The sequence below is a fragment of the Delphinus delphis genome, chromosome 10 (genome assembly GCF_949987515.2).
Source record: "Delphinus delphis chromosome 10, mDelDel1.2, whole genome shotgun sequence".
NCBI lineage: Eukaryota > Metazoa > Chordata > Mammalia > Artiodactyla > Delphinidae > Delphinus > Delphinus delphis.
In genome coordinates, this window is record NC_082692.2 from 8401237 (window position 1) to 8426785 (window position 25549).

The following is a 25549-nucleotide window of genomic DNA, read 5'->3' on the forward strand; positions in this document are numbered from 1 at the left end:
AATGTGAAGAAGTGTAGGGTCTAGAGAGCGTAAAACATGATATGTTTACCCGGCTCATGAGAAAGCCCTATAACTCAATAAAGCCCAGATTACTTCTGAAAAGCTGAAAGATTAATATGGTTGAAACATTTTGAGTGGAGGAAAGGAGAGAGTAGAAAGAGCAAGGTTAGGAAGAAAAGCAGAGATTGGATCCCCACGGTGTTAAGGCGAGATCCCCAGATGTGAGGGCAAGTTAAGGGTTCAGTGCTTATCTTGAGAGCAGTGAGAAGCTTTTCTAAGATTTTAAGAGCAAGATATGATGGGTTTTAATTTTTAGAAAATCATTCTGCTTTGAAGATAAAGAATGGGAAGAGATCAAGAATGGACAGTAGGAGACCAATTAGGAGGCTATTGCAGTAATCTAGGTATGAGGTGACATTGACTTGAACTAGGAGGGTGATATTGGAGACAGAAAGAAGTGGATGGATCCAAAGTATATCTTGGTTGTAAGATCAATACAACATGATCATTGGATTGTGGGTGCGTGGTGGTGACAGTAAAGGAGAGAGGTTGTCAAGCATAACTCTCGTCAATCCCATAAATGTTGGTGTCATTTTCTGAGATTGAAAATACTGGAGGAGAATCACGTGCTTTGGAGGAACATTAGGTTTCTAACCTAGTTAGGTTTTGGATACTATCACCTTGAGATACCTGTGAGAGATCCAAATGGAAATTTTAAACAGTCCAATGGATACATATGGTGTGACTGCCTGGCCCAGCATTCTTCCTCTAGTATAATTATGAGGTGTGCATGTGACCCAATCTAAGGCAATTGTAATATCTTGACTCCCAGGCCACAGGGACTGATTTATAGAGAAGTCATGTGAACATCAATGGACCAATCAAATTCCTTCTCTTAGTCTGAGTGGACAGAAGAGAGATTTTTACACTCTGATTGCAGAGCTGTGAGGATATATGTTCAGAGCTCTTAATGATTATGGGGATTATACTGGCTTAGAAAAATGAAAATAATGTGCAGAGAGACAGGAGTCGGAGAGAAAGGATCCTGAGAATAACAGTGTCCTCTTGCTTCTGCCCCTGGTTCGGTTACATGAATTAAGAGTCAGTATGTGTCTATTAATCTTGCACTCTCTCTCTGACTCTTTCTGTTTCTCTGTCTCTCTTCCCCCCCTTTTTTTTTTTGTATGTTTGTCTGTTTTTTATCTTAAGCTAGTTTTGGGTGGGATTTTATCACTTATAATCATGACAATGCTAGCAATATATACAGTTGGATTTATTAGCTAGAACTCATACAGCGAGACCTTGGCTGTAGATATATTGTTGAGGCTTGTTGATATATCATTTGAGACAGGGAGTGGACAAGGTCACCAAGAAAGAAAGGAAAGAGACAGAGTACTGAGGTCTAAGCTCTGATGAACTCTAACACTAAAGATCCAGGAGAGGAGGATGAATTCCCAAGGAGGTTGAGAGAAATGTCCTAAGTCATTGGAGGAAAACCAGCAGAATGTGGTGTCCCAGATACTAAGGGTGTTTTAAAGAGGTGGTGATCGACTACATAGAATGTTCCAGAGAGGGCAAATATGATAAGAACTGAAAGGCAGCCATGGGACTGGGCAGCACAGATGTCATTGGTGCCTTTACCAAGAAAAATTTAGTGAAGTGAGAGGTCAGAAGCCAGGTGGAGTGGATTGAGGAGGAGATGGGGGTGAAGAAGTAAATAAAGCCTGAGTTTGGAAACAATTCTTTGGAGAATCCTAGCTGTAAAGGGGAGGAATGGGTAGGATGGCACTGGAGAGGGAGATCAAAGAGGGATATTGTTTATTTTATTTATTTTTTTAAAGATGAGAGGTACTAAAACCAAATTATATTTAAAGATCTATTAGAGCACAGAGAGAAAGCAGATAACTCTGCTTGGGTGAGTAGAAGGAGGTCTCCCTGAGGAGATAACTGTGAGCTGGGTTTTGAAGAAAGAGTAAAACTTTTCCAGAGGAAGATGGCATTGCGTGCAAAAGGAGATTGTGAGCCAACACACAATGCTGCGTTTAAAGAATGGTCGACAGCTTAGAGCATGGAAAATTTTAGTCCTGGACCCTGTTAGAAGAAAGGAAAACCCATCCAAGACTTCTTCTACCTTTTATCCTTGTTCTCAATTTCATCTTTAAAATAATTCATTAGACCAGATTATCTTTAAAGTCTGTACCAATATTAAAATCCATAGCTAATGGTGATCTGTCTTGAATGTTTTGTTAGACTGATAGCAATACTCCCCCAAATGAATATGCCACCCCAGCTGTTTTCTGAAATTATGCTTTATATTGTGAGGCTTCCAGGAGGTTGGAGGCTCAGCTTAAAGGGGTCCCCTCAGAAAAAAAATAATCCTGAAATATCTTTGAAGTCTACCGTGTTCTACCTTAGAGGTCCATGTGCATCCTATTCCTTAATATATCTGACATGAGTGCTATTCAATGGTTTTATTATTCACTGATGCCCCAGGAAGATAGGCCAGCTCCACCTTCAGATTTAAGTATTTCCACCTACTTATACGCATAAGCTCTGAGCAAGGCTGAACGTCCCTGGCTGGCTTCTATTTCCTAGTCTTTCCTCACTTGCCCACTCACGACCAGCTTCATAGAGGCAGAGAGTCTGAGTGTCAGCTCTCTGCACAAGTGAAATATGGTAGAACCTGGGATGGAGAGGAAGGGAGCTTTAAGAGTAGCTTAAACTGAGTTAGTTGATCTTTACAAATGTCCTGTGCCAGCGGGAATCGAGTAATTGCGTTATGAGCCTTAGCATCTCAGATACTCACATATCATAGGATTCACATCAACGTGGGTGTATAAAAGCCACATAAAATTGCCTGAAAGAAAAAAACAACACACATTAGTTGGATTCTTGGCAAAAGACTGAAAAAAATGTCCCAGACTGATGAAGCAAGTTATTTTTAGACAATTTTGCCCTAAAATATGTTGGTGCCTCTGTGAATGAGTTCATAACACATGCTGAAAACTCCTTTGGCCTGATCCTTTCAAACAAATCTCCATTTTTTCCTTTTTATTACATAATAAAATAAAATGAGCTGTCTCCCAGTGCCTCCTCTTAGAAGCATTCCTCAGCTGAAATGTCTTTTTTCTGCTTCCATCTTCACGTTTACCTTCCTATGAGCCCCTTCCTTTTTTTTTTTCATATGCCCTACTTTTGTAACCTAAAGACATTGATAGAAATTTAAGTTCTTTCCACCATTCATTTAGTATTTCAGTTGTCCCCATTTTTAACCCATGAGCTCATTCTTATGATCCATCAGATTTCCTACATTTCAGCCCTCTGTCCTTTTTCTAATGAACAAGTGGAGGACTGACACTTTATATGGCATTGCAAGGGGAGGATTAAGCCACTGGTAGTTACAGAGATCTGGCTTAGTGATAAGAGATCTGCCAATGATTAGAAGACTTCACCTACTTGGTCTTAAGATGGAATTAGTCCAGATGGTGCCAATGGGAATTAAGGGACTGTATGGTCCCGGAGCAAACACAATGCCTGTCTTTTGGATGCTCTTAATCTCAGAGGTAAATGAGGGAAATAGGGCTTTCTGAGGTCTTGGCCACACATTCCCCGGTGATTATAGTACCAAATACTCATGATTCAAAGTGACTGGTTATCAGATACTAGACACATCTTCTAAATCATGAAAGGATTGAAAGGTCTGCTTGATGGTCCCATGTTACTAAAATTAATGAGTTTTAAAGTCATTTATTATATTTCTGAAGCTGCATCTACAGAGGTATTCAATAATCTTGGTCATATATATCACTGGAAGGAAAGACAAATTTAATTCTTCAAGAAAGCATGACATGGATATAGAAATGTTTCCTTAGTGTGTCCTGTTTACTTTGCTTACAGAACCTCTACTGTGTATGTCCTGGACAAACTTCATGAACTCTATGCAAACAGGCATACTTATAGTGCTTCCTTCTTTATGTTTCTAGCAACCTAGAATTTGACATCACAATTAAAGTACATTCTTAGTATATGTATTGCTTTCAGGGGCTAGGAAAATCCAGAGGCCCTCTGTACTCACATGATCTTGCCCTTTAAATTATTCACTAAAAAATTGTCTGATGACAGAAACAATCAATTTCCAGTCTTCATGTGTAAGCTCAAATCTCTGATAAAATACACATTGTCTGATTGAAACATTCTTTATATTGTTATCATTCATTTCGACTTTAATGTAAAAGAAGACCCTGAGAAGTTGTGACTTAGAGTGGAGGGGAGAGCTACTGGGTGCTATTGGGTGATAATGAGGAAAGATTCGCTGAGTGTGGAAATCAATCAATCCTGACTTTGCTTAATTCAACAGTTGTGCATGAGATGAACTTGCTCTCAGTCAGGAAACTAGCGCAATTCCTCCAAAAGGAGGAGCTTCCAAACTTTTTTGTAACTAGGAATGGAATCTAAGGCCAGCTCCCATCTCTGGAGGCCCCATCCATGGGCATCACCGTCTATGTCAATGTGGGCAAATCAAAATGACTTCTTTTCAGAAATCTTAGGCATTTATATCCATCACACATTCTTTATGGCTAACTAACTTTCTTGCTTCTGATTACAGATTTGACTCTCGAAAAGGAGTGATGCAAAAACTTCCTGTCAAGTCATAGAGTTTGCACGTACAGTTTTCTTTTCTTGAGATGTCTTTGTCTGGTTTTGCTAACAGGATACTACTAGCTTTAGTATAATGAGTTGGAAAGTGTCCCCTTTTTTTTTCTTTTTTGGGAAAGCTTATGAAGGATTGGTATTTTTCTTTAAACGTTTGATAGAACGCACCAGTGATACCATTGGACCTGGGCTTTTCCTTCTGGAAAGTTCTTTGATTACTACATTGTAGAGAAAAAGAAAGTAGATTAGTGGTTTTCTGATGACCACCTGGTAGTGGTTGATTTCCTAGTAACTGCTGAGGGGCTGAGGGTTTCTTTTTCGAGGGTGACGAAAATATTCTAAAATTAGTTTGTGGTTATGGTTGCACAACTATGTGAATATACTAAAAACACTGGATTGTTCACTCTGAGTGAGTGAACTCTATGGTATGTGCTAAAATAGCTTTTAAAATTGTTGATATTTTATTAAATTAATCAACATGTTTTGTTAATATTATGTTTATCACCATTTCTTGTATCCCATGCCCTCCCTCTGGGTCCACTTTTTTTTTAAACTTAAATATATTCTCTAATATTTGTGCTCATAAGCATCAATTGGTGGTAAACTCTCTTGCTCTTTCTTTATGAATCTAACAACACCTTTATTTCTCTTCTTTTTGTTTTTTTTTAATGATAGTTTGTCTGGGTATGAAAGTCTAGACTTAGATAATTTCACTTAGTATTTTGAGGATATTATTCTTTTATCGCCGCGTATCTACTCTTGCTGTCAATTTGTCAGTCCTTTGTAAGTAATCTGTCTTCTTACTCTAGTCATTTTAAAGATTTTTTTCCCCTCCCTTTGTTCTCAATGATTTGTAGTCTCACTACATTTGTTACCTTGTAGTAATTAATATTTATTTATCCCTCTGGGCCCTTAGATTTAATTTTGAATCTGAGGACTCATGTCTTTTTTCAGTTCTGTAAAAACATTAGCAAATCTCTCTTCAAATATTGCTTTTCTATCTTTCTGGGAAATTCTATTAAATAAATTAGACATTTCCATTTATCCTCTAAGACCTTTAACTGTTTTGTCATATTTTTCTTTCTTTATCTTTTTGTGATGCAGTCTAGTAAAACCCTCAGGGCTATCTTCCAATTCCCTGGTTCTGTACTGTCTAGTTGTTTATCAAAATTTTTTTCAATAAATACTTTTCTCATGTCTAAATTTTTTACATTGTTTCTTTTAGATCTACCTATTTTGTTTAATTTCTTCCTGATTTTGCTTGCCAATTAGGTGTTCTATTTTTAGTGGATGTTATTCTTTCACTTATCTCCTTTATCATCCTGAAAGTCTCTGTCAGGCTATTCTTGTACTTTAATTTTGTTGGGCTAAATGTACACCCTTTTTTATATTGATTTATATTGGCTATGTCTTAGCATTCTTTTCTTTGTTTTTGGTATCATGGTTTCTAGGCTCATTTTGAGAAGGAATTAAGTTTTCTTTTTGTTGTTTTCCTTCTCTGTTTATCCCTCTCTCTCTAGTTTTTACAATTGCCTCCATTTGGCTTCTTGGGGCTTGCTGACCAAACAAGTCTTATGTTAACAGGTTTGGAGCTCACATACCTTAAGGATTATGGCCTCAAGGATTAAGGTTTATGGCCAATCTGGTCATAGAGCCAGAAGTTAGCTCCTTTTGGTTCCTGGAAATGAGGCTGTTTTTATGTCTTACCAATTCAAAGAGGCAATATTCCCAGGCAACAATTAGCAGAGCTTTTCTCAACCTTTATTATTACTACTAATAATACTACTGGGGTTTTTATGTTTTTTTTTTTAATAAGGGGAAATTCCATCCCAGTCTCCAGCTTGAGTCCTGTTGCCACTTCATACTGAGTAATTTTAATTACTGTAATCTCAGATGAACAAAACTCCCAGATATCTTTGCTTGCTTCCTGCCCCAGAAGCAGGCCCAGATCTTTGTGCCATATGCTACTGATTGCTTTGCTTTGCTGGTACGCATACCTAGTCCATGTAGGTGCTTATTGTGTTTTGAACCTACTTATGTCATTTTACTTTTTTATTTATACTTCACCTATCATTGTACTTATTTGAAGGGGGGATTGAGTATAAAAAGCATATACTTACTAATATAATCTTAATACCTGCTTAGGGTGATTCTTGCTTAAATACAATTTCCAAATTGCTTTAAAAATAATTTGAGCCCAACTGAAATAAACACTTTCTTAATGCTTTCTTAAACTTTAGAGCAGTGTTGTCCAATAGCAATGAAATGCAAGCCACATATATACTTTTACATTTTCTAGCAGCTACAGTAAAAATATTTTTAAAAAACAGGTGAAATGAACTCTCATAATATATTTTAGTTAACCCAATATATCCAACATATTATCATTTTAAAATAAAATCAATATGAAATTATTAATGAGATATCATTATTCTTCTTTTCACACTAATTCTATGCAATCTAGCATGTATTTTGTACTAACGGCACATCTCAATTCAGAAGAGCCATGTTTCTATTGCTCAACAGCCACATGTGGCTCGTGGCTTCCATATTGGATGGTGCAAATTTATAGTATTTATAAAATAATAGTAAATCTAATCACCACCATCACCAGTTTGGACTTTTTAAACTTCTTTTGTTCCAAGAATTTCATTAAGTAATTAAGACACACAGAGCAAAATTTAGACGGTCGCAAAAGCTGTATGGTCCTCTATATTATACTTGTCATCACAATGCTAGTATATTTGGAGAACTTTCCTTAGCTGCTTTTTCTAAACTCAGGAAAGATAGTGAAAGTCTTGTGTGTACAAATTTACGACAGAAATAAGACCATTTAGGCTTTCAATCTTGAAAAACTGGTTTCTGAAAAATCAAAGTTTTTGGTTTTTTTCTGAGTGACAGGAAATGAGATATATAGGGTTTGAAATGGTCATTACGTTAATTACTTAATGAATTAATTAAGAAGTTAAACTCCATTTACTACTGAAAAGCATTTGAAGGTGCTAGTAAGAATTAGGTGTCAGAAGTGTAAAGTATGATGGAGTTTTATGAGTTTATATGGATTTTCTTTCAGTTAGGATTAATTTTCATTTCCCCCTAGACATAGGATATTTGGTTTTTCTGAGTGTTCTAACAATGATTTTGAAAGGCTGTTTACAGTCTAACATCTCAGGTATCTCAGACACCTAGGTAGATCTGTTGGGTGCAAAAACTCCTTGCCCCTGTGCGGTATTAACAAACCTTGTTACTTCCGGGGAAAGTAATCCTTTCAAAATACTTGGTTACATTGTTAAATCACTTGTTTTCTAAACCATGGGACTACTTTCTCTCAAGATCTCGAAATCACACTCCTTTATAAAATTGTTTATTTCTACAGCTTAGAAACATTGATAGTTCATCAACCTCTTGATTTTATGGCCAATCTTTAGACATGCTAATTTGTCACATATTTTGAAACCCCTTCCTTCGTGGGGAGTGGTTTTCCCCAGTAATTCCCAATCATGTTATATTTAATGAGAACAATACCAGTAATCACATTGGTACATAGCCCTTTTCTCTTTGGAATCTCTAAATGGTTTCCAGATCGGTGAGGGGTTGGTTTTCAAAAGCTCCTTGTGAAGAAAGAAGGGGAGGGGATTAGTTCCTAATCAAGGTAGTGGCGATGAGGCTCCGGACAAAACTGCATCGTTACCCATGTTGTTCAGTCCATCTGTGCTGTAACACTTCCATCCGGACTGAATGTTCCAATGAGCTGAGATGCACCTATTGGGCAGGGACTCCTCTTATGCTGGCTGGGGAACCATCATGCTGTCATCACAGCTGGATATGACAGGTTCCAGGAACTCAGAAATGGTTCTTGACATGATGGGAAACATATTTCTGCCTGAGCACCAGGAATGCGTCATTTCCTATGTAAGGAGTAATAGTACTGCTGCACCCCCAGCTCTTTCTATCTCCGTTGCCATGGCTTATCGTTCCCTATGGCACTTATCACCACATAACATGTTACATACTTGTTAATTTTCTGCCTCTACCCACTAGCATGTAACCTCCATGAAATCCCTAGCTTTGTTTTGTTCACAGGTGTGTTTCCTGCCTCAGGCACTTAGCAGGAGCCCAGTAAAGCTTTATTGAATGGAAGAATGAATTTACGCGCAAGAATCCTGCCTTCTTTCAAACAGTGAAGTGGAGCTAGGGAAGCCTAGATTGAGATCCCAGCGCTCTGGTTTGTGAACTGTGAGAGCTCCAGCAAGTTCTCTGGCTTTCAGGTGTCTCAGGTATGAAATGAGCAATAATATGTACCTTATAGGTCAACGGAGGGTTAGATGATGTCAAATGCTCAGGCAAGCTCAGGACCTGGCCTGCAGTAAGCACTCAACAGAGGACGGCTATCTGGAAAAAATGCACCACTATTCCAGTGGTTTTTCACCCAGAAAGTTGTTAGCACTCAGAACCAGTTGTTAGAATTCAGAACCTTCACTTCAACCACAGAGGTTTAAACCTCAGGGCTAAGTCACATTCCTTCAAGGATCTGGACAAAGACCTGGGCCTGTCACGGGTTCCAGAGTCTTTAAGGCAGCAGAATGTGCTTAGGGGTTTTCCAGCAAATTTCAACACAGTCTTCAGGAATACCCTGCTCTGTGCACTGGGGCCATCGGCCGGCTTTGCACCCCAGCCCAGTGGGGACAGCGCTCGTGATACCCCACAGCACGTAGCTTTCAACAAACAGAAGTAAAAATTTGGTTCAGCCCCCTCTGGCTGGGGGTTATCAAGCTGGCTTTGCTAAAGGGTGCTTTGTCCTTATTTGGACGGGGTGAGAAGTGGTGACGGGAGGCAAGAAAGTCTGGGGTGGGGTCCCTCCTAGACTCCTGATTACCAGCCCTAGCTGGTAGCTAGTGCTGAAACAGCAGCGTCAGTGTGGCGACAGCTGACTCACAGCCCAAACCCTCATCTTTGGAAAGAGAGATACCTGGGCGGTCCTGCTTCTCTTCCTGGGCCCTCCTGGAGGAGGCATACCTCTGAAAGCAAGTGAGTGTTAAGTGCATAATCTTATCTGCTTCTCAAAGCACAGAAGGAATACTTTACCAATCATTTGAAATAACTGGCATTGCAAAAATGCAATATTAAGCTGATAAGCATTCCTGAAAGCTCCAGGAGTGGGTGGATGTAGGCTCACTTCAACCAAGCTAATAATACAGTGTAATGAGTGAGACAGAGATGTGAAAAGCCACTTTGGAGCTGTTGGCACTTTGACGCATGTGAGCTATTGTTATCATTACTAATACACAGACTGTATGTTTCAGATGAAGAAAAGGGAGGTAAAAGGATTTAAGAAAGAGTGTGCAAATAAAGATTTCTATTAAAACACGTATGTGCATGCATGCGTGTGCTGGTACACATGCACACGCACACACGTGCACATACACTGTCTTTGCAAGGTACTCATTCTCTCTGACTTCTGGGCAGAGAGTGGTCCCGCGGAGCCCCGACACTGTGCCCACTCCCAGCTCCCACCTCAGCTGACTCCCCGCAGGAATGCTAGGAATGCCCTCCCTCCCCCTCCCTGCCCCCCATGCCATCCACCAAAATCATGGGCTCCAATCCCAGAGCCTGGAGAATTCTTCCCTAGGCCTTTCAAGGTGATCCACGTTCTACTTTCTCTAAATGTCTGTCACATGCCTGTGTTGTCCCGTTTCTGTAATTGGAAATTTGTTTTTGTAACTGGAAGAGTGGAATAAACCAATCCCTTCACTCCCTTCCCCACACTGCCGACCACCTCGAACAAGGCAGGGGCTACGCGGTGCGCTTCTTTCACACTCCCTCTTCCTCTGAGAGAGGCCTCCCTAGGACAGGGAGGTGACCCAACGGACAGAAAAGTAGCATTTCAGAGCTTCTGCAGGGCTTCCTGCAGTCGTCTATGATTAGTGGGTCCTGACTTATCTGGGGTTTCTTAAGCAGGGGTCAGGGTTCCAAGGGCAGCCTGGAGTCCCTCTGAGGGTGAGCGGAGCCGGGGGCGGGGGCGACGACACTTGACATTTTTCAGTATATTGATATAAACTATGAATTTCACAGGCTAGAATTACACTGTATTAGTGTGGAATGGGTTATGCTGTATTCAAAAAACATGCTTGTTCCTGGATATTGAAGTACATCCCCTGATGTTAAAAAGTACTGGTTATTTTTGGAGGTGGTGAGTGTGCATGGTGTGTGTGTAATCAGCAAGCCCTCCTTCAGTGGCCCACTCTGGAGACCCCCAAGGAGACTGTACTTCAAAGCCCCTCCCAGATCCCATGCAGTCAAAAAATTCATTGAGCACCTACTCTGTGCCAAGTAATGTTCTATGTAAATGAACCAGTTCCCACCCCCCGGGAGGTCACAGCCTGCCAGGAGGCCAGAGAAGACAAAGGCAGAGGGTACACAGAGCGGTGGCAGGGGGAGGCTGATAGCCCAATTTAGATGAGTAAGATGATTAAACACTGATGTGAAGTGAATTCTAGAAAGAATTCCTCTCTCCTGGAGTAGAAACAATTTCCTGTAATTCTTTTATGTAGAAATCTAATCTCATGAGGGTTTTTTTTTTTTTTTTGGTCCCTTTCCTGACTAATTTGTTTTTCTGGTATGTGTGTGTGTGTGCGTGTGTGTGTGTGTGTGTGTGTGTGTGTGTGTGTGTGTAACTGTCACTGAGATTGCCATACACAGGGCCATGGCTTAGCCTGAACCCCATGTCACTTTTACTCTTCCTTAAACCCTTTCAGTGCCCCCCACATCACTATACACACCACACACACACACCACAAGACACCACACACACTACATACACACCACATACCACGTACACCACACACACACACCCCTTTGTGTTGGGATGTCCTAAAATGCAGTGACCTGGGCTTACCAGGTGCCTTTCAGTCTTCCATCGCATAACATGGCCGTGGGAAGAGGGGACACTGGGCAGGTCTTTCTCCCCCTAAGACAGTTTATGGCTAAGAGCAGCCTCCTGGGAGTTTCTGGGATCTGTTCTTATTCCTATTCATACCTTTACGTCAAAATTGACTAGGAACATAATAATCCTTATGACTTGCTTGAAAGGACATAGGAAGTCAGGTGTTTTTTTTTTGATTTGCTTTTTCTAAAAGGGTAAAATTAAGGCAGGAAGGAGCAGAGCATCACTCCACTGGGCTCGGCTGGGATGGGCTGTCTGTGTATCTTTCCCACTTTATCCACGGTTCACCTTCCTCAACTACATGGGGAGTCAACTCGGAGGTGATTTCAGATGCCCTCCTCACCCACACGCTTAACCCATCCTTCTCAGGCTGTTCTCCCACTGCCCGGCCTCTGCACTTCTGTCATTTCCCCTCCTGAAAATGCTTTGGGCCTCCCAGTCTCCTGGCTTGACTCACCCTTGCCCCCTGACCTGAAAGAGTAACCTCTTCCTGTCATCCCCCCATCCCCTGCATTGAGTCCTACCCCTTCCTGAAAGCATTGCTGAAATTCCACCTTCTTCATGAAGCCTGCCCGGAATCAACTGAGCCAGGACAGCTCACTTCTCAACTTGGAGAGGATTCTCTGTGCTCAAGTGGTGCTGATCTCATTCATTTATTTGACAAATATTTGTTAAACAGCTAGTATGCACTAAATAAACATCACGCTCCTTCTGGGAGATACAGCGATGGATGAAACACAAAGCTTTCTGTCCTATTGTTGGTGCCCAGACTGCTTGTAGTTCTTTGTACAGGAAGACTGGGTGTAACACTTCCTTGTACCTCCCAGAAGGTAGTAAGAATTCAGTCGAATTTACTGAACTGATTAACCAATGAAGTCCTTCTTTCTTTCGTGCAATGCCGTACAGAGTTTGAGTCAACACTGTAAATAACCCTTCTGAATAACCAAAGCTGAGTGTGGAAAGAAGAGGAATACACTTCACTCTTATTAAAAACAGCGTGTGATTGTTTTCTGTAACAAATGTAGAATTCCGGTTTTATCAAACATATCTCAGAGAAACACCCCAGCCCCCAAGACAGACAGCGGTTGTAAACATCTCCCCTTCCTGCTCAGAGATTGGAATTCCAGAGCCTGACCTGTGAAATACCAGTTCTCTTCTCCCTCCCCAGGATGTAAGCTAAGCCCCGAGGGTATTTGCGTGTTTAGACCCTCTCTGGGTGATGCCTACCACAGGGCTGGGAGTTAGCTCAGCCCACAGACCACTAGCAGAGGGGTTGAAAAAAGACAGACGGGACAGAAAGGAACACAGTTGCTCAGTGACCCACAGTCTGGATCCTGGAAGCCTCATTATGGTTAGACACATTGCTTCACTATTGACATTGTTCTCTGATACATACATTCTCATGTGTACACTGTGTCTTTTCCTAACCAGTTCCTCCTTCCCACCAACACCAACATACTAAAAGATGGCAAATGGCACGTATACTGGCATTCTTCTACAGCTTAAGGCCCAGTCAAGACTCCTGATGCCTTAAAAGAAAAACAAATGACATCAGCTATTTCCTTCCTGATAACTCCACTACTTTAAAGCAACACTGAAGTTTTGTTTATAAAAATACACTGGTGATTATGTAACCAATGAGATCTATATTCTCACCATATTTTGTTTATTACAGACTCAATTAAAAATTTCAGCCCTCATGTCATCTTCCTTAAGCTTTGTGGTTTACTTGACAATCTGGTGAAACTTCACACTTACATGAGGGTTGGCTGTGCACTTTAAGGTGTCAGAGCATGAGGAGCTCTATGCTGAGGTGAAGGAGGCTAAATGCAGTAGGCTTCCTGTCTTAAATTAGCCATTAGGTCATAGGCTTCTGGGGGACCCCATGACATCAGGTGACCAGAGTGGTGGAGCAACAGGAGTCCACGAATCACATGATGGCTGGAGAGGAAACTGAACAATTCTCCTGTCTAGCTGAGATTGTTAACGCCCAGGCTGGGGAAGAGCTGTGTCACCCTTCTGTGGCCCTGAGCTGGGCAAACCTGTGGGTTTCTGGAGAAGTCTCTGTTTGTATGGCTAAATAATAAAAGACTGTCTTAGATGGGCCTATGCTTATACTGAGTGATGAACCATTATTAGAGTCCTGCTAACTGATGATCCTTTTTTTTTTTTTTTTTGCGGTACGCGGGCCTCTCACTGTTGCGGCCTCTCCTGTTGCGGAGCACAGGCTCCGGACGCGCAGGCTCAGCGGCCATGGCTCACAGGCCCAGCCGCTCCGCGGCATGTGGGATCTTCCTGGACCAGGGCATGAACCCGTGTCCGCTGCATCGGCAGGCGGACTCTCAACCACTGCGCCACCAGGGAAGCCCCCGATCATATTTTTGACTGACTAAAGAGGAGTCTTATGGTTTTCAGCAATCAAGTCCATGCGCGTTGGGAGTGGGCCAGAAGAACTTGTCAGTCAGTTCTTCTTCACCGTGCATTCCTTTCCCCTCTTAATATCAGCAAAAGCTATGCTATGAACTAAATGTGTGCCTCCAAATTTATACGTTGAATCTCTGATCCCCAAAGAGATGGTATTTGGAGGTGGGGTCTTAAGAGGTAGTGAGGTTTGGATGAGGTCCTGAGGGTGGAGCTCCCATGATGGGATTAGTGCCCTTACAAGAAGAGACAACTTCTCCATCACATGAGGACACAGCAAGATGGCAGCCATCTGCAAGCCAGGAAGAGAGCCCCACTAGACACCAAATATGCCAGCAACTTGATCTTGAACTTCCTAGCCTCCAGAACTGTGAGAAATAAATGTCTATTGCCTAAGCTGCCCAGTCTATGGTATTTTGTTATAGCAACACAAGCTGACCAAGACAAGCTGTTTGTACTTGTTGAAAAGAAAATTGCTCACATCCAACTCTTTTAAGCATACTACCCTCTTTTCTCTTTATTCACCTAATAATTGTAGTATTTAATTAGCATCTTTTTATGTACTCTCCTTTATCTTTTTATCTGTCCCAATATCCTTTTGCACCTCACTGCTTATCTTTTCTGCTTTTACATAATTACCTGGATAAATCCTAGTGCATGTATGTCAAGACTCATCTCAGGTGTCCCCTCTGCCATGAAGCCTTCCCTGCTCTCTTCTCCTTCACCCCAGCCTGGATTCAGCACTCCTATAGCACACCGTGGTGGCTCCTACCAAAACCTCTATTCCTCTGTGTTTTACTCTCTAATGTCCTTCACTAGACTGAGTTTCTCATTGAAGGCAAGAGTGTGTGCTGAGTTCCAGGAGCAGAGCCTAGAGCAATAGGCATAGAAAATGCTTATTGAGTGAAAGATGTTTTTCAGTGAAATCCTTGGAACAGAGAGTTAAATCGTTGATACAAATTAGGGTCAGTGTGCAGGGAAGGACATGGGGGAGATACGCTGGGCAAAGACTAGGGAGCCTCCTGGGGTTAGGTAGGAACTTTCAAGTCAAAATGGGGCCTCAAATGTTGCTGAAATTGTTGAGACAAAAGCAGTGAAGTAACAGAGGAGTCTGTAATGGAACCGGTTGTAGAAGCCCATAATGCGGTATCTCAGGAAGTGATGAAGTTCAGTATGGAGGGTCAGAGACTCTAGAATTTTTACCCATTTGAACAACTGTCATGGGTTAAATTGCTCAAAAGATGTTGAAGTCCTAACCCCTAGTACCTGTGAATGTGACCTTATTTGGAAATAGGGTCTTTGCAGATGATCAAGTTAAGATGAGGTCACTAGGTTGGGCCCTAATCCAATATGAATGGTGTCCTTATAAAAAGGGAAAATTTGGACACAGAGACAGAAACACATGAAGGGAGATGATGTGAAGACATGGGAGAATGCTGTCAATAAGCCAAGGAATGCCTGGGGCTGCCAGAGGCAGGAGAAAATAATGGAACAGATTCTTCCTCCCAGCCCTCAGGAGGAACCAACCCTTCAGACACCTTGATCTCAGTGTTCCAGCCTCCAGAACTGTGAGGAAATAAATTTCTGTCTTTTAAGCCACCCTGTTTGTGGTACTTTGTTAACCGACAGCCCTAGGAAATTAGTATAAAGTTCTGCACCAGACTCTGAATTGGGGTAATTTATCCTGGAATCTCTAGCACCTGGCATATTCACGAGATGTTTGCAGAAATCTGAGGATTAATTCACCGTGACAGAGGCTTGAAGTGCCTCTAAGGCAAGCTTTCCTCAGACTTTAAGTTGGAGGACAAGAGGCTAAAAAGGGTAGAAAAATGAGAGGCTGGAATTTGTACACACCAGAATTTTGCCCAAGCTTTTACTGTCACCACCCACCCTCCACCCCCAAATCATGACACCTTCTCAATACAGAGACCCCAGCAGGACTCCAAGATCCAAGAAGGCTGTTTGTGTTTAGAGCCATCACTAACGAGGATGACAGAGAACACGATGTCCTCACCCTGGGTCCTGCCCCCATTCCTACCCTGGGGTTTAGCTACCCCACAATTGCATAGGAAACTCTTGTTTCTTATTATTTAAAGGTTAACTTGAAATTCATTTCTGATGAGAAAAGTAAGAAAACTCTGGAAAGCTGTGCTTGAGTAAATGTTTTACCTTAGGTTAGCTTCCAATTCCAGAAACTTTGAAAACTATAAAGCTGGAGTGATGGATTTATGTGGTTCCCTGACCAATACAGATATTTGTAATAATAATAATAATAGAGCAAAAGATAGCACAACCTCAAAATTTTTTCCCTTTACTCAGCTGAAAATTAAACCAGACAGGCAATTACCAAGGTTTTGCCATAATATATAATATGTATACACCGCATTTATGGCATATTTCATATTACATGGTTATTATTCTGCATTTTCATCCAATCATCTTATTTTTATGTGGTGAATGACTACAAGCTAAAAGTCAAGTGAGAAAGGCACTGGTGGAGAAATAAAACACAGACTCAGTAAAATAGGGCCCATTAAAGAATGTGACCACCATTACAATGGACCACAATTGGGGGTGTTGGCAATGAACTCTTGAAGACTGGGAAAATACTAAGGTACTAAGGTGAGAAGCACCATCTCTAATACCATTTTTACTGCTCCAGTTCTGTAATTCATCCTACTATCATACACAATCATTCCTCATTTGTCTTTCTCAAGCATGATGGTTAGATAGCTTTGTGAGTGCTTTTGTAATGTTCTACTCACTTAACTAAAAAAAGAAAAAAAAAATTAAACGAGGAGAGTACCATGTTAAAATAGAATTGACAATGTCTTTAAATATGTTTTTTAGACCCTAGAGAATGCCATTGTATATTCTGACATGTTATTAGAGGAAGACGAAACCGCTCTATTAAATTCTAAAAATAAACTTGGATCCATTTTTATAGCTCATTCAACTGATTTTCTAAGTTATGAGTCATTTGTTTGGTGCTTTTGGTGTTTGATGTCATTTACTTGAAGCTAAGTTGAATCCTATTTTGGGTATGTAAGCAAAGAAATGAAGGATTATAGTAAATTGGCCTGCTATTCAGATTTTAAAAAATGTTTTTCCTAACAGTGTTTGGTCTATCTTTTCTTTTGCCTTCTTTCCTCTTTCTAAACTCCTGAACTTCCTCTGTCTTTTCTTCTGGAGCTAAAGTTTTGTTTCTTTTTGTTTATTTCCTTCTCACTTGCTCTAACTTTTCCCTTTTTTCTTCTGGAGTTAATGTAAACCATCACCACTGGGAAGTCCAGAGTTTTCCATCCTGAGGATAAACGCCACTCAGCAAAGTAGGTCTGAATTACCTACTTGCTCAGCCAAGTAGGTAAAATTCAACTTCTTAATCATATTCGAAAAAGTAGGATTGGTAGAGAGAAGCTCTTTTTTTTCCTCCAATGTAGGAGAAAGTGGTCATGTGAAGTATATTAAAACTGAAGGATGTAGATACCACTTATTGGCACCGTAACTTATATGTAAGTTATCATCTGTTATAATTACATATTGGACCATATATTCTGACTTTGAGAACCAAAAATCAGCATGCATATGTTATGAGCAATTCTTTTCTGACCTACCAAAGAGCAGTAAATGACAAAGCAATCTGTCAAAATATGTAACTTCTTTTCTATAATCACTAGGTAGAGTGAGCTAGTTAAACTCAGGATGTGGGACCATTTATTTCTGCTCTGTAGCTTAATGTCTAGCTCACAGTAAGGCTTCAAAGGTCAAAGTGAATCAAACTAAAGGAGTAAACCCTTGATCAGAATCAAATCTGCAGCTGCCTGTTGGAATAGGCTTTTCTCTTCTTCCCTTGAATTCTGGGGAATCCCTGTAATCTTTGAGTAACTTGATTCAGAGCCTAAGCACTTGATTCTAGTCTTTCATTTTCTTATCACTGACTGTAAACTGAAGAAATTACTGATTCTGTGTTGCCTTAGCAGACACAGCTTGTAAATGCACTGTATAGTGGGGAATTAACAAAACCAACTCAATTCACAGTGGCTGCTGTGATCAGAACAGCTAATGTGGTCAACCAGAATAAATCTTAGAGGGTTGCTTTCCTTTCGCCAGAAACAGAAATGCATTCTTGGGCATAAATCAATGTATGGCTTAAGGCCATCAACTGGATTTCTCAACCGTCTTCTCTGTGGTGTAGTGCACTGTGTTGGAACCCCATAGCTTGAATTCTTGATCCTCAAGGCATGGCCAGGACAGTGAACTCCAGGTCAGTTAGGAATTCCTGGCAGTGCTTAGGCGTCCAGGTAGTCATGTGAGAGGCAGTAGAATTCAAACAGATGTTACACTGGGGTGTCCAATTCTGTGCAGAGTCAAAGTGATCCCCACGTCATGATCCTGTTTGAACACTCATCCCTGTAGGCTATTTGGAGACATTTAGGCTATAATAGAACCACCTATAGCCTAGTTGGATGAAAAGAACATGGCATTTAGAGGCAGCCCAATGTGGCTAAAACTTCTGGCTCCAACATTTACTGTGTGATCTTGGGTAAATTACTTAAACTCTTTGAGCAGCATTAGCTTCCTCATCTACAAATTAGAATGTATTCCTATATTGTAAGTTGTTGTTTCAGATTAAATGAGATTATACCAAAAGAAGTTCTTACTACAATTCATGGCATACAGCAAATACCAAATAAAAGATAGCCCTTCTTCCTCTCTGCCTGCTCTTCTTATCCTTCGTATTTTTCTTCTTATTATTTTTATTTTGTCTCTGTAACTGGAGCAAATACTCAGCACAGAAGGCTGCAACCATCGTGCACAGAACCAGGTGTGATTCAGGATGCTGGGCCTCCTCCCAGCCTTGTGTGTGTGTGTGTGTGTGTGTGTGTGTGCACGCATGTGTAAGAGCAGGGAAAGGGTTTTGGGTGGAGGGAGAAGGTGACAGACTTTTTAAGGCAAAGGTGTTGTCTCATGCAGCCCAGTGCCTGAATTCCCCACCCACCTCCTTCACAGCTTAGGCTCCTTGAGCCAGAGCGGATGACGTGCTCTTTTGATATGATTGCTAACTCTGCAGGCTCTCCAATCCCCATGTCCTAGGGGGTGTGGAAAGAGAGAGGCGGTATCTTTCTAATGGATGGTTCTGCACCCTCACGAAGACTACTCCCAGGTTGACGGGATTCAGAGGGTTGCTGGCATCCAGTCACCCTTCCCTTCACTCCAGTCGCCTTTTGGTGAAAGCAGGGCTACTCAGAAGCTTTTTCACCAAAACATTATCAAATGTCAGCGTGCACGTGGCCTGAGCTGAATATGGGCTGCTAAAGGCTTGAGTGCTGCCTCTCTTTCATGTTTGCACAGCCGCTGCTGCTCATCGCTGGGCCAGTCCTATAGCCTGCAAAGGACAGGGGCGAATAGTCCAGAGCAAGATTCCACTGAACTGGAATGGAGCCAGGGATGAGCGCACTGAGCCAACCTGTCCAGGCAGGGACCTGAGAGCCCTTTCTTCCTGTGTCCAGCCTCGTTTGCTCTGAAGACAGACGGGGAACATAAAGGCTCTCTTCTGGCTGTGATGAGGCATTCAGGTGATAGAAAAGAAAGCCAGAGAGAAGCTGGGGAAGTGAGACAGGAATTGCTTTTTATTGACTTGTTAGTGACCCACAAGGCACAAGGCCTTTCACTTGGCTCCTTCGTTATCCCAAACATCGGGACAAGGAATAGTCAAGAGGAACACAGTAGGAATCAATGACGTAGAACTTGACAGACAAGAAAATCAGTGTCTTGGGCAAACCAGCTGTCTGTAACTAGATGACCAAACTTAAGGTGTGAGAAAGAGGCGGATAAACACAAAGCCAGAGAAAGAAGGCACCAATCCAGTCATCTATTTATTTAGTTAAGATTATTTACCAAATACCTATTATATGCCAGGCACTGAGCTAAAAGCTAAGGTTATAATAGCAAACAAATCAGATATAGACCCCCCCCCCCTCATGCTTGCAGAATCTGGTGTGGGATCTTACAGCCTAGATAAGTGAACATTCATTTATACAATAATGTTTCAGTTCCTAGTGCTCTGTAACAAATCATCCCCAAATCTAGCAGCTTAAACCAACCACTTTATTATGTTCACGGCTCTGCAGCTTAGGAATTTGAATAGGGTACAGGATTCAATGATGTCTGGGCCTCAGCTGAGAAGACTCATGGTTGAGGGTGACTTAAGGGCTGGGGGCTAGAATTATCTGAAGATGTCTTCACTCACTTGGCTGGCAGTCCTTGCTGAGCTGTCATCTGGGAGCTACTGTCTGGTACACCTACATGAGTTATCTCCACCATGACTATATTAAGGCAGACCGTCTTAAGGGAGACTTCTCACATGGCAACTAGCCTCCCCCAGAGCAAGTGTCTCAACAAAATCAGACTAAAGCTTCAGGGCCTTTTCTGAACCAGCCTTAGAAATCATGGGCCATCACTTCCACCACCTTCTACTGGTTACTAAGGCCAGCCTAGATCCCACGGAAGGAGAATCAGACTCCTCCAACCTCTGTCCCCAACCTCTTGATGAAGGAGAACAAGGTAAGACTGTGTGGGCCACAACAGATACAGTTGTGGCCATCTTGAGAAAATAAATATGCCCAAAATACAGTGAAATAAGCGCTACGGTAGGGAGGACAGGAGAACATATAAAGGGACCTAATCTTGGCTGGTAGCGTTAACCAGTAATTTTTCAAAGGAAGTGCCTACTAAGCTGAAATGGCGGCTCAGTGGAAGTTAGCTAAAGACTGTCTTAGTCCAGGCTGCTAAAACAAATTACCATAGGCTGGGTGGCTTAAACAATAAACATTTATTTCTCACAGTACTGAGGGCTGGAAGTCTAAGGTCAGGGCACCAGCATGATCAGGTTCTGATGAGGGTCTTCTTTCCGGTTTACAGAACTTCTCTTTGGAGCCTCACACAGCAGAGAGAGAGAGAGAGATCTACTCTCTTCCACATCTTATGAGGACACTAATTCCATATGGAAGTTCTACCCTCATAACCTAATCACCTTCCAGAGGCCCTGTCTCCTAATACCATCCACTTGGGGGTTCGGGTTTAAACATATGAATTTGGGAGCGTTCAAACATGCAAAGTCCGAAACAAAGACTATGTGTAAAGCAGTATTTTAAGCAAATAAAAAAGCATGGGCAAAGGCCCAGAGGCTGGTGGGAACGTAGCCATATATGGAACTGAGATCATTTTCACACGGCTACTTTGCAGTGTGTGAGTGTGGTGCCCTGTCACGGAGGACGAGATAGAGGTTTTGGAGGGAAGTTAGCATGTGTATATGTGTGTGTTTCTGAGGGATAAAAAAATGAAGCTGGAGAGGTAAGCAAGGGCCAGATCATGAAGATTCTGGGGAAACATACAAGGGAGTTTGACCAATAGTTACTGGGAAGCGAAAAGAAATGTTGTCTGTATATAGAAAGGTCACTACAGGCAGCATAAAAATGGGAACAGAATTCAAATGCAGACAGCACGTAATTTTCCAAAACCCAGACTCTGGAAAAAATAGGATGTTTATCTTGCCTGTTTGGATGAAAGTGCACGGTGCTTGTCTCCTTTATTATTATTTTAGAAATGTAAATGAGTGGAGTTCCCTGTGTTATACAGTAGGTCCTCTGCTCAGTACTCTGCAATGGCCTACATGGGAAAAGACTCTAAAAAAAGAGTGGATATATGTGTATGTATAACTGAGTCACTTTGCTGTACACCTGAACCTAACACAACATTGTAAATCAACTAACTCCCATAAAATTTTTTTTAAAATGTAAATGGAAAGTCCTCTTCACTATCCCAAAGAAGCATACTGAAGACTCATGGACTCAGAAAACCCCCTCCTCAGCGTATAGCATCTTCATCACACATATAAGACTTTCCTGATTCCTATCAAAAGCAGTACGTGCCTTGGAAAGATCAACCTAAAGCCTAACGTTCAGCATCATTTATTGTTAGTATAATTTTTCATGAACATGGAGAAAAACTTCTCTCCAAGAGAAAATGTAAATCCGCAGTCAGCCATTTATTCTCTAGAAAGAATCAAACCTTCCTCAGGAAGGGAAGATCGAGTAGGAGATGCCATCATTATAAGACATTTTATGACACTGCAGACTACGTGGCAAATGACCATCGATGTGAAACCATTCATTTCCTGCAGTGTGGTTCCCAAGTGTTTGCTCTCTTGGAACAATGATGGGAAATTTCCTAACACAAGAAGGACTATGACGTCAGCTCCACTTACATGTTGCTCTTCCTAGTCTTGGAAAATGTCCCATTATCCTTCATGCATTAGATGGATCTAAAACAAGCAAGTCTAGACAGTGGAAACCATATATAAGATCTATGGTTTCTTTCTCCATTATGTAGTACTGTAGAGTATAAGTCACTCAATAATCTCCCTCTAATTGAAGGAAAACTGGGGAAGTACACAAGGGTATAAAATATATATGTCAGGTAATAAATCTTTGGCTATTTTCCTAGGTAATTAGTAGCTACTTCAAGTCTTTTAAAGAAGTAGCTGTGTCTTGGGCTTCCCTGGTGGTGCAGTGGTTAAGAATCCGCCTGCCAATGCAGGGGACAAGGGTTCAATCCCTGGTCCGGGAAGATCCCACATGCTGCAGAGCAACTAAGCCTGTGCACCGCAACTACTGAAGCCCGTGCGCCTAGAGCCTGTGCTCTGCAACAAGAGAAGCCACAGCAATGAGTAAGCCCGTGCACCGCAACGAAGAGTAGCCCCCGCTCACCACAACTAGAGAAAGCCCACGCTCAGCAACGAAGACCCAACGCAGCCAAAAATAAATATAAATAAATTTATTAAAAAAATAAAAAAGAAGTAGCTGGGTCTTCAATAAATGGTACTGGGAAAACTGGACAGCCACATGCAAAAGAATGAAAGTGGACCCCTATCTTATACCATACACAAAGTGAACTCACAATGGATTAAAGACATGAATGTAAAACCTGAAACCAGAATTCCTGGGTATTTATCCACAGAAAATGAAAACACTGATTAGAGAAGATATATGCACCCCCATGTTCATTGTAGAATTGTTTACAATAGACAAGACATGAAAACAACCTAAGTGTCCACCAACAAATGAATGGGCGCTATTCCTGTGTGAGCTCAGGTACGGTTTCCTCTAATCATTTTGGGTGGTTCTTTCTCTAGCTTCAGATAGTTTCCTCATACACATACACTGATGATTGCTCAACTGATTCCTGACGGAGACCCTGCTGCAGATCTCCATGTTTTTCTCTCCATGCAGTTCTCCTCTTTTCAGGATTGTGTCCTGTGAACTCTATCTGTCTTGCTCTTCTGAGACCCTCAGCTCCATCTCCTCAACTCAAGGAGATCAGCAGGCTCCACCTGTGTTCCCTCTCCTAGTGACACAGCCTGCAAATGAAAGGCAGCAAGTTGGAGCAATTATAGGACTTATTTGTTTCTCATTAGGATCACTATCTTCTGTTACTTGATGTCCAGTGTCTTAAAAACTGTTGCTTCTTATATTTGTTCTTTTTTTTTTCTCAAATAGGAGGAGAAATCCAGGCCCTGTTACTCCATCTTGACTGAAAACTGAATTTCTCCTTTTTTTTTAAAGCCATGGCTATATTGGGTTTTTCTATTCCTTTACCAGAACTTAATCCTAACAATCACAGAAAATTATTAGCAACTTGATAAATAGAGAAATAGTAAACTAGAAAAATTTGAATAAATTCTTCAGAATGAAACACAGAGAAAAAAAAGAAATAGAAAATATGAAAAGTTATAAGAGACATAGTGATAGAATGAGAAACTGCAAAATACTTCTGTGTGCCAGTCCTTCCTAGTGGGTTTAGTTTTCTTCCTACTGATGTACATCCTCTTGTAGTTTTTTTCAATGATGGAAAGACCGTGAGTTATAAACTCTCTCAGGCTCAATTTCTTTGAAACTGTTTTTTTTTAAATAAATTTATTTATTTTATTTACATGTTTTTGGCTGCGTTGCGTCTTCGTTGCTGCACACAGGCTTTCTCTAGTTGCGGTGAGTGGGGGCTACTCTTCGTTGCAGTGTGCGGGCTTCTCATTGTGGTGGCTTCTCTTGTGTGGAGCACGGGCTCTAGGCACGTGGGCTTCAGTAGTTGTGGCATGCAGGCTTCAGTAGTTGTGGCATGCGGGCTCTAGAGCGCAGGTTCAGTAGTCGTGGCACACGAGCTTAGTTGCTCTGCAGCATGTGGGATCTTCCCGGACCAGGGATCGAACCCTTGTCCCCTGCATTGGCAGGCGGATTCTCAACCACTGTGCCACCAGGGAAGCCCCTGTGTGAAATTGTCTTTATTTCACTTTTACTCTTGAATAATAATTTAGCTAGATAGGACCTTCCAGATTGACAACTATGTTCTCCCAATACTCTTCTGTTTTCTGGCCTCTAGTAATGCTAATGAGAATTTTGCTGTTAGTCTAATTATTGTTCCTTTGTAAGTAGTTTACTTTTTATTCTGACTGTTTTAAAAATTTTCTTTTGTCTTTAGTATCCTGCTGCTTGCTAGTGACCATGTCTCAGAACTTCCTTCATTTTTAAGACTAATATTCCATTATAAGTGTATATCACATTCTGTTGAACTTCTTAATAATTTTTGAACAAGGGTTCCTGCATTTTCATTTTGCACTTGCCCTGCAATTATGTAGCTAGTTCTGCTTTTATTCTATCACAGAAAACTTTTATCAAAAAGCTGTAAAAGAATATAGGAGGAGAAATTATTAGTGTGCCCTTCACAAAACTATTCCAATAGCCCAACAGAAAAATTACTCAGAAAGTTAAACCCTTCACAGATACACAGAGTACCCAGCCCTGGCTCCTGATTCTGAGGTGTTACCTCTCTGCAAGGAGGGCTTCCTTCTTCAAACCAATAGAATGTGAATCTTCCTCTCCCCTTGGAGAAACCTGTCCCCTACTCACTGGTAGCAGTTACGTCCTAGAATTCCCTTCCTACTCATTTCTATACCTCAACCAGCTCAATTCCTAGGACAACCACTTGCAGCAAAACATTTCTCAAGTTAAGCTAGACTCTCACTGGGAGGTAGGGGGCTTCCTGAAGACAGTCCAGGATAAATGTTGGCTCTACAAGTTCAGTGCTCTTTGAGATTTCCCTGGTAGTATAATGTGCAAATATGCCTTATTATTTCTGAGTCATCTCAGAAGTAACTCATGTCTCAGAAGAGACATTAAGTTTCAGAAACATCACAATCAAGATCCATATTGAGGATAAGAAACATTTTTCTAATTACAGGAAACTGTGTTCAGACTGCTCCCCAAGGGGATGGCAATATACATTATGATGTACTGAAGTGACAGGTTGGCCTTTGTCTCCTTCCTAATTCCACAACTTGACCAGAGGCCCACAGCACATTAAAAATGAGCCCTAGCATATATAACTTTTTCAAATAACAGAACTATTTGTTTCTTGATGTCCTTCCCCTGGCCACATAAAAACCTGGATGAAGCTTTGACTTCTGGGCTCTTCTGTACC

General features: G+C 41.4%; 1 long non-coding RNA gene across 1 annotated transcript in view; it reads right to left on the reverse strand.

Annotated features, from left to right (window-relative positions):
• The window catches only part of LOC132432829 (uncharacterized), a 101498-nt gene that overhangs the window by 12618 nt on the left and 63331 nt on the right, over window positions 1–25549 (reverse strand). Inside the window, exon 3 of the long non-coding RNA XR_009521001.1 lies at window positions 2807–2857. This is a non-coding gene — a long non-coding RNA (uncharacterized lncRNA). The remainder of the gene's footprint in view (window positions 1–2806; window positions 2858–25549) is intronic.